Raw genomic sequence first — 9,562 nt, 5'->3', positions numbered from 1 at the left:
TTTTGCTCAAGTGATATCTTTGGTGTTTCTTCAGTAATCCACAGAAAAACAGATTCTTAAAGCTTAAATGTAGGCCTCATGACATAGGAATTGTATATGACTAATTACAAAAAAGTTCTACCATTCAATATTCACGGAGAGAACTTTTCCCCAGAGTATTTACCCAACGTATCCTCCTTAGAATCACGTAAACAGATGAGCTGTATTGATCTCACTAAGAACAGCCTGAACCTTTTTCTTATATAACAGCTTTTTTTCCCCCAGGAATGTTTGAACGTAAGGAATATTAGAAGTAGAACTTAACCAAAATAAAACTGCTCTGTTCAACACACAAAATATTTCAAAAAACTACCTGTCTCTGCAGTCATGCCATGGGCTGTTTGCTGATTGCTAGTTGTTGCCATAATTTTCATCACACAGGAAAAAGAAATACCCCTAAAAGTATCCTGTGAGCACTCCAACGATGATCTCAATGCATCAGGGTAAAGCAGCTGCCAGAAATCAGTCAGATCACTGGTGAGAGTGCAGCAAGCTCCTTGTGAATACTCAGCAAATATAATTATTTAGAAACTTAGGTTGCTTCCATGTCTCCTTGTTATTGCTTCCATTGTGTAAAGAGAAAACGAAACCCTCCCTGAGCAGGAGCCCAGGCTACAGACTGAGGGCAATATGTTAACATACAAGTAGTGTGCTTTTCATAGGGAATCTTGTAGGATTCAGTATAACCCATGAACTGTAGAAGCAACTGTGGCCACAGCTGGGTTCCACCTCTTCGCCCTCTCTGACAGATGTTCAGGGCTCTTGAACCCCTCAGTTAAATACCAGCTGTACCTCAGTGAGGGAATAGACCACATTTATTTGCAGGTTGCAGGAATTGCCTGACCTGCCAGCCTGCTTGTAGAACTAATCTACCTCAGAGCGCCACCCTCGACATCCAGACCACTTCCCCAAAGCCCTCCCGTCACTGCAAATGCACATCTATGGGTCTCCAGCAGAGATTTCCTTCATGGAGCCTGTCTCTCCCTGGCTCAGGAGCAGAGAAACACATTTGTTCATGCCAGCCATAGCCTGATGTGCACTTACTGTGTAGCAGAGCTAAATTATGGACTCTGTGCTCATTAGGAGTTATTCCCCCTACACGCTGCAGTCTCATCATCAGATTCATGCAATGAATTGGATCAGGAATCAAATCTAGCTGAAAAATGACCAGAAGATGAAGTCCTCAGCGTACTGATTTTAAGCAGGATCCTCTCCCCACCCTATTCACCATCTGAACAGAAGGGACAGCAGGGGCTGAGAGTAGCTGAAAAGCCAAAGGCACAGCAGCTAAATGTTTAAGCTCTGCCTCAGCTAAAGTAGCTCCCCAAATATTTTTTCTATGGCACACTCCCAATAATTAGAGTTGCCTACAAAAGACAGAAAACTGACACTGGTATAGGTCTTGTATGCTCTTCTACAGTATACACTAGTATTCTGGAGAATTTATTTGGGAAGTAAAAATAGAAATGCGTAGAAAAAAATCAGGTTTCCTATTAATATTTGACAGCTGGTCTGTACAGAGTAAGGTTTTCTTTTTAATGAATGTCACTTTTTTTTATATATTACCCTTAAAACTTGAAAATCAGTATGTATCCAATACAATGAGCACTGTTTCTTACTTTATCCCTAATGTTAATCTGGTATATCTGATTATGTCTTTTTCAATAATAGAAGAAAATTACTTTGTCAATTATATTGCTTTTCCTATTCTGAAATATTAGAAACTAAAAGGCAAATTCAGGAGAATCCCATTCCAAAAATACAGTGTATACTGTTTTATAAGAAATATTCCTTGACCAAGACTATTAAAAGCACTCTCTAAAAGAAACTGGGTAGTAATCTGGACCATTTCTGGCTGTTTGAAATGTCTCCTGCTTTTGCTGCATGTTCCTAATCACATAATTTGTGCCTCTCTGAGCTTAGTTCCCATTTTCTTTTCCTATGATTTTCTTTGTAACATATATTAGTTTATTTTTAGCCTTGGTGAAGAAGTTTCTCAGCATCACATTTTCATAATCTCTCTCCTTACAGCTGCTGTATTGCTGGGGAGGTCCTGTTAGAAACTCATCCGTAACAGTTCAGTCTCCTCAGTCTCAGACAATTGCTCCATGGATGTGATACTTTGCTTAGAAAATTATAATGTGAATTTCTAGAGAAATATTTCTTCCTTGAGGTAATTATCAGGAATTTAAGATGGTCTATGAGCTCTCTCTTATACTTAAAGAGGTTCCAGGCGGAATCACAGATTATTTTGTTGTTGCTGTAGCTATTGTTTGTGCAGTAAAGATGGAACCATCTGTTACTCTGAAAATGTGCCAAATCAGTTGAAAATATTTCATTCAGGTAGTCAGCGAACCACAAGAGCTGATAGTTTAGGAATTCTGGAAGGTTTCAAAAGGGAACACTAAATGCACTTTGCCCAGTTTGGATTAAATTTTATTTAAAGTGGACTCTGAGTAGTTCAGGAAAGAAATAGCTGGACATGAGAGAGATCTTCTCTTTCTGTCTACCTCATTCCCATACAAACTTACTTTAATAAGAGTCAACAGGAACACATCATGTGGACATGACTAGCTCACACTATCCAAAGGATAATTATAAATGATGGCAATGACTTTGGTGTAAACCTGAATATCAGAAATGTACAGAATGGCCAAGCCATGTCTGTCTTATAGTTGGTTTATGTCCCGAAGTTGTGCTCTTTTGGCACAGATCTGCCCTAATGGCTGTGTCTGGTATGAGCATCCATAGCAAACATCTCGCTGCTGGGGACACTGGAGCACAGCAAGTGTAGTGCACCACACACAGCATGAGAAAAGAAGGGGAAGGAAGGACTTGTAGTAGAGATGTGACTTGAGCACTAATGTCTGTCTAGAACCAATCTGTAATTCTAGATGAGATGACAATTTGCTTGACAATTCTCTGATAAAACAGAGCAGCAGTAAATGAAGTTAAAAGTTTCAAGGATCACCTGAGCCCTTAACCATCTCTATTTGTAATGATCTTCTGATTAAATGATTGGCAAATTAATATTAGCTGGTGTCTGAGAGATGATAATTTCTGAAGCATTTTCTATTATGCATATTATAATGATGAAGAAAAGTCTGCATGAATTTATAACTCAGTGGGTTAATTAAACATTACCTCTGGGCATCTGGACATTGAAGAATGTGTCTCTATTCTGAAAGGAACACTTAATCTTCCTCAGCCTGATGGATTTCCTGTGTTATTTACCAATAAAGTTTTGTTTATTTATTGCAAGAATTATTTATTATAAGGATTGTGAAAAAAGCAGTGGCTTAATAAGGTTTATTTTTCTCACTTTTCAAACTGATTGGGATGGTAAATTTAAAATAATGAAAACCTATGTTGTAGCATTCTTTTTTTTCTGTAAAAGATTGGAAACAACTGAATAAAAACATGACTGATATTAAGCACTGTCTAAAGAAATATTGAAAAAAGAAATAACGTATTAAACTGCTGTGTGACACCTCCTGAAGCTGTGACAACTGAACACTCATTAAAATGTTGTTAAACAGCTATTCTATCAATACTGCTAGTATTACAATGGAGTACCTTAATTGGATGAAGTTTCCTTCATCCTTTATTTATTATGATTTTCAGCCACAATAATAATAATAATAAAAAAGATTTGTGGCTCTAATAAAGTACCGCAATTGCCATATTTCTTTCATATATTAGTAATTTGTTAGTTAATATGCATTTGCATTTTCTATATTTTGCTCTTGATAGATGTGACAAACACAAAAAACAGAGAACAAATCAAAATATTTACAACATACCATAATTTCCTTCGCAGCTTAGTGTCATAATTATGTAACAATCAAGTTTATGAATCAGTTTGGCACATTTGCAGGTTACGTGGATGTGTGGCTGACATAAATGACCATCTTTTTAAGAGTTTTGATCAGTCACGGTGTTGACCTCCTGTACTCCTAAAGAATATTTAACATATTTTTTCTATACAACAAAGTAAATTTGAGGGTTCCTTTGTCTCATGAGTTTTTAGAGACAAATGACTTTTTGTCCTGGATAGAGAACAACTTGGTTTGCACCAAACCAGGAAATTCTCGCTTCAGGCACCGATTCAGTAGATATTGAAGCCTGTCACCACTCAAGAACAGTTATCCTCTCTGCACTTTAAACTATTCCTTTTTAATTTAAAAAATAAAAATCCAGAGCTAGATGTATTTTTACCTAATCTTGTTATCTTTAAATAAGACATTTGGATTCGTATTGTGTGAAAAAATCATCTCAGATATAGATTAGCAGGAAGAAGGCATCAGAAAGGCAAGATGGATTGAATTGATCTCACCATGCCCTGGGGAGGCACTGCCAAATGCTTGTGCTCTCCATGAAGAGCTGCTTTAGCAATGCTTGCCTGGGGCTTTGGCAGTGCTTTCCTGGGGCTTTTCTCTTTCAGGTGTGGGACCAGCATGTCTTGCACTCTCTCTCATTCAGCTGGCCTGTCTGTGCTGAATACCCACCTCTTTTCATTATACTACTGCTCTTCCTACGCCAGAAGACCTCCTATGCATCCAAGATACCCATCACCCAACATAAGATGGAAAGGGAAAAAATGATAGTGCTGTTTATCACACTAAATCTTGAAACAAGTCAAGATGCCCGGGTGCTGATAGCAAGGATGCTGCATGCAGTGGTAAGTATCCTGCAGCTGTAAAATAAAGCAACTTAAAAGCTTGGTGAATAGCAAATCTCAGGGCATTCTGAATTGTGACCTGTACCAATGTGGTATTTGGCACTATTTTAGGACTGGTGGCTTTAGGAAGTGCTGGTTGGTTGGCAGCAAATTTTTGTAACTTTTCAAGATTCTTGTGACAGGGAGATACCTACAAAAAATACACCATTTACTGCTTGACATCAAAAGAATAAATAAAAGATGAGCAATATATATTTTATGCATAAAGAGAGCCTACTCAAAAATACGGAGTCTGTTTCTGGCCTGCAGTGGGGGGAAGAATGGGTGAGTATCACCATCTCTGAGATAATGATCCCTGGATAACCCTATGGAAAAGACATACTTGGAGGTGTTTGTATAGCCAACCCTTATTGAACATTATTCAAATAACTGCTTTGATTCCATAGGGCTTATTTGTAAACAAGCCTTCTGTAGGGTAACTATGACTGAGGGGAGTGGTGCTTTAACCTAAACTTCTGGAAGTCATTAGGAGCCTCTTATAGCAGACAGATTCCGTTCTGACCCACATCAAATTCCAGTTAAATAAGGTTGTCAGCATGATGATTTTCAGCTGGATGTAGCATACAGTTCACCAGCATCAGACAGTTAACAGGTATTTAAATTTCTATTCAGTTGCCTAGTACAGCAAATGCTTTAATCGGGCAGGTTTCTTTAGTAAAAAACATGGATCCCTTCTAAGCTCTAGTAGTATTTATCCTGCATTCCACCACTCTGGAAGTGAGCGCTGAATGCCTACATTGGTATATATATGAATTGGACATCTCTATTCATACTAATACAATGAAGATGTACACATGCACAAATCAAAGTAGCTTTTTAACTGAATGGATAATTATGCCACAGGGAAGAAGTTAAGTTCATCTTGTAATTTGTGACAGTTGCACTTACACAAAACTCAGTTCTTGGAGTAGCAATGAGACCAATCGTCACCAACAAAACAATTCTGCTTGTAGAGTGCAAGCAAACACTTAAAGCAAAAATTTAATCAGCCTTTCTTGGTAGACAGATTCTCTTCATGTGCCCTGGGAGGTCTTAAAACAAGGCCATTGAAAATCCATGTCCTTGGAGAAGAGGTTCACAGAAAAAGCTTCAGAACCAACGAGAAATGTCTACTGAGGAGGTGCAGCCAGACTCAGTCAGATATTCTGCGGCAATACACGAAGCAGAACCGTGGTACAGACCCCACGTGGATTTAAGAGGATGTTGCACAGCCATATGCTACACAAATGTTCAAAAAAGACATCCATCCGCCCCCAGCACAGAAGGGAGTGAGTTAGTGGAGCAGCTTCTCCCACATATGCACGAAGGCAAGTAGACACGTACAGAGGGAATAGTGTTGTACTTTCCAAAGAACACAAAGGTTGATTAAGCCTTGTTGGAAATGCGGATAAAACAGAAGGAGAAAATAATCTTATGTGCTTTAATTTCTCACTATTTTCTCTTTTTGCCAGAAACTGAATCAGTGTAATAGCAAGTTTTGCTTTTCTGCTTCTAGAGCAAAATGCTGACTGTCCAAACAGAGGTTTTTATTCGTTACGAAGTTCTTGTCCTGCGTTCTAGAACACTTTTTAAAGCCTTTCTTTTGCTACCGGTTGCTTGTTTTGAGCTGACCTCTATAGATTTCATAGTTGCAATTTAAAAAAATATTATTTAATTAACGCCCTTCGTTTGTATGCACTGTAACTCCCATTTGTATGCATACAATTCACTCAGTCTGTGGTCTATAGCTGGCAAATAACACCACTTAACAGCTGTTAAATAGGGTAATCACCTGTTGTTATCCACAGGTAGCTTTAATTCAAATGCTAATTGCTCTCAGTGCTCTACTTATAAACCTGCCCCAGTGTCAGCTGCTGTCTGTGCGACACCAGATGGATGGGAGCCTCCAAAGGATCACACTGTCCCTCTGCAGGAAAAAGGCCTGAGTTATAAAAAACCTTGCTACCCTACAGTGGCATGAAAAAAAAAAGAAAGACGGCACAAAAATTAAACAGTGAAGGTCTTTCAGAGAGCAAGAATTGCAGAAAAAAAAGCAAAGAATGAGGAAAATTAAGAAAAGGACTGGAGATGGGACATTAAATATTGTATGAGCTGGTGTTTCAGCCTATTTACAATCGAAATGAGTTACCATTCACCATTAGTAAACTCAGTGTGACAAAATTCAGAAACAGCTGTTGCAGATGTATGCCAGGGTCAGCCTAAACTGATAGGGAATAGGAGCTAAACTGCTTCAACAGGTCAAGTGTTTGTAAAAATCCCCCTGGGAAAAATAAAATTCCTAGCCTGATACAGGAAAATTCTTATTTTTCCAGAGACTTAATTTTTCACAAAAAAAAAATCACTTAATGTTTCTCCTTTTGCTAGAAATGCCCCAGAACTACACTGTACTACTTACTCCTCATAGCAAGAGGTTTCAAATTATTTTTTTCCTAAATTATCTCCAATTCACCCAAGCTCTCTGGAGGTTCTGTTTCATGTTGTGCTTAATTTCACCGAACTGTGCGTTGCTGCCAAAAGTGATGGTTTAATTCTGTCTCCTTTCCCCTCTTAACTGTATTGATGTGTTCCTCACCCTTTCCTCATATTAGATTGAGTCATTCGGTGTGTTGCTCGAATATATGACTCACTGATCCGATGGGAAAGTAATTTTTTGGAGGAGAGATACACGTGTGAGAGTCCACAGTCAGATGGGATTAAGCCTGGTGTGGAACAGTGCCCTGAATTGTCCTGTGTTTCTTGCTGCTGTACAGTGAAGTTCCTGGCTGCACAGCTGTAGTTTTATTTTAGATCCCCCGACTGTAAAAGGGCCATTCATTCCGTAATGCTGTCGGATTTTCACACTGCACTGGAATGACCTTCCCCGCCCTGCTCTCTGAAGGGCTGCTTTTTTCTAGGGGAACGAAACCATCCATCAGTTGCCCAATAGCAGAACCTCTCTGCTCAGCTTCTACCCTTTGATCTGTTCATCTTAGATAATTCTGGGTGCCAAAACTCCAACCCAAACAGCCCCGGGCTCAGGAGGATGAGTGTCTTTCCACTGGGACACAGTGGTGATCTCAGGAAATGACTGTTAACGCAAGGCTACATTTTCCTGCCCTCAACATATTTTTCAATTAAATAGGAGATAAACAACACCAGAGGTGAAACCTGGCTCTGAGGAAGGAATCAAAGCCTACAAAAATCACATATTAGATCTGCAACAGGTACAGGCACAGGTTTCAGGTTTGGTCTGAGCTCACTATATTGATTAGAGCTCTGGCCTTGGAGAAAGGAGCTGCTCAAAATTTCAGAACACTAACCTTAGATTAAAAAATGTCTATTAGATATTGCCCTGGTTCTCTGATATCTTGTGCTAATGATGAGGTGAGAGAGGGATGAACATCTATTAAACTTAAATGACTTTATCTCTTGGTGTCCTGCTTTAGGGTCTTAATTGAACTGAACAGCCAGTAGTAACCACCACTTGTCTGTGAATGTTCATTTTAGGAAAGTCAATTATTTCAATCATCAAGAACTGCTTGATTGACAGTTTTATGACTCATATTAACATACATTTAACTTTGATGACTGCTTTTTATTTTGTTTTGCTTGTTTGGCCTACAGGGAGAGAATAAAATGAAATATTTGTAAAAGGATGCAGAGTTCGTGCTTTGATAGACTTTTATAACCTCTTAATAGAAAGCTGTAAGCAGGCCTGCTTTACCTGTTTGAAAACTACATTATGTCTGATTCTCTTTCAGACTGTGAGTAGAAAAATAAAGCTGCAAAATATAGTTGTAAAGTTGCAAATAAAAATAGTAATTTGTAAAATTCTATGTTAAATATGAAAATAAATATAATATTTATTCAATCTTGCATAAAAAAAAACAAATCAAAGAAGCTAAGTAAGTATTTGAATACTACACTTTCCTTTTTAAGTCAAAATCAATCCACATTTACTTTTACTTTCGATCAGGAATTGAAAACCAATTGGTCAAATTATTTCTTTCATTTCACACTGACAGTATGACCAAAAGGGAAGAATTCAAGCTACTTAAAATGGGCTTTTTTTGTCACTTCTCAAAGAAAAAAATGCACATAAATTAATAATTAACCTGTTTTTAATTCCATCCCAGAGATCATAGGTCAAGATATCATTAAGCACATTTCATTCTGAAACGATGGAATTGCACAATTTACTCTTCTGTCAGGTTCTACCAAAAGATTAAAGATGGCTTGATGTGAAGATATGCAGCGATGGGAAAACTTAACCCTCTGGGATTGAGCCACAGCTCTTAAATCCTGAAGTCACAGCTCATTTTCTTATGAGTCACAAAAGGCCAATGCTATAATTTGTATCACTGCACAATTCAGGAGTCTTACTCATATCCTTTTTCTCCCACAGTTTAAGTTCAATGACTACTTTTGCTAAGTATATACACCCAGAATAATTCCTTCAGGACCAAAGCTCACCTGAAGAACCCAATCTATTTGAAAGTTTATTGGTGGTAATTTTAATTCCAGTAAACTTCATCATGCACAATGTGACATAATAATTAAGCAACTGAGATAATTTTGGGTACCTCCAGACCCATATTTTATTTCCCTAGAAGTAAATAAAGAAGAGGGCACCAACTCTTAACAAAAACTGAGAGAGAGGAAAGACCAGAAAGTTGCTGTTTCAAAGCAGGCTTCTCTCAGATCCTCTCTTTTATGTTACCATTGAGAGAATCACAAATTTGCACCTACCAGGTTCAGTGTAGTCCTGGAAAGACCTGTGGAGTGCAGAGCATGAAGCCACCT

The 9,562-nt window shown here is 38.2% G+C and overlaps 1 long non-coding RNA gene across 1 annotated transcript; it reads right to left on the bottom strand.

Annotated features, from left to right (window-relative positions):
- Positions 1 to 5,069: 5,069 nt before the first annotated feature.
- On the bottom strand, positions 5,070 to 9,551 carry LOC113949054. Its single transcript, XR_003528323.1, has 3 exons — positions 9,509 to 9,551; positions 8,875 to 8,973; positions 5,070 to 5,085 (listed from the first exon to the last, which is right to left on the bottom strand). It is a non-coding gene; the product is annotated as an uncharacterized LOC113949054 (long non-coding RNA).
- Between the last annotated feature and the right edge of the window lie 11 nt (positions 9,552 to 9,562).

The sequence above is a fragment of the Corapipo altera genome, unplaced genomic scaffold, assembly GCF_003945725.1.
Source record: "Corapipo altera isolate COAL_440 unplaced genomic scaffold, ASM394572v1 113, whole genome shotgun sequence".
Taxonomy (NCBI): Eukaryota; Metazoa; Chordata; class Aves; order Passeriformes; family Pipridae; genus Corapipo; species Corapipo altera.
The sequence above is the reverse complement of the archived record's forward strand: the minus strand, read 5'-3'. Positions and strand labels throughout refer to the sequence as shown.